Here is a 422-nt window from a genome sequence, read left to right as displayed (position 1 = left end):
AGAGGCTCATTAAAATCCTGGGCTTTCTCGCCCAAGCGAGGCCCTTGCTCGCCCAAGCGAGATTCTGTCGCCCAAGCGAGGAGTTCCAGAACCAAAACTTCCCCTCGCCTAGTCCCTCGCCCAGTCCTCGCCCAAGCGAGACTGTGCTCGCCCAGGCAAGAGTTTCTCGCCCAAGCGACAGGGACTTAGACAGAATACCAATTTTGCCCTTTTCGATAACCGAAACCCATTTAAACATGGTTTTTCGAACACGTGCTCTCAGAAAAGTTCCCAACAACAATCATATACAATATTCAACACATTTGATCAACAATCATATATATTCAAAAGCATTCAAACATACAAAATCTTGGGTTTCTTAAAACCCAAGTTAACTCCAAAACCTTTGAGATGGTTTAGGAGATCCGGGTGTCATATTCGGA

Source organism: Lupinus angustifolius, unplaced genomic scaffold (assembly GCF_001865875.1).
Source record: "Lupinus angustifolius cultivar Tanjil unplaced genomic scaffold, LupAngTanjil_v1.0 Scaffold_366, whole genome shotgun sequence".
Taxonomy (NCBI): Eukaryota; Viridiplantae; Streptophyta; class Magnoliopsida; order Fabales; family Fabaceae; genus Lupinus; species Lupinus angustifolius.
The sequence above is the reverse complement of the archived record's forward strand: the minus strand, read 5'-3'. Positions refer to the sequence as shown.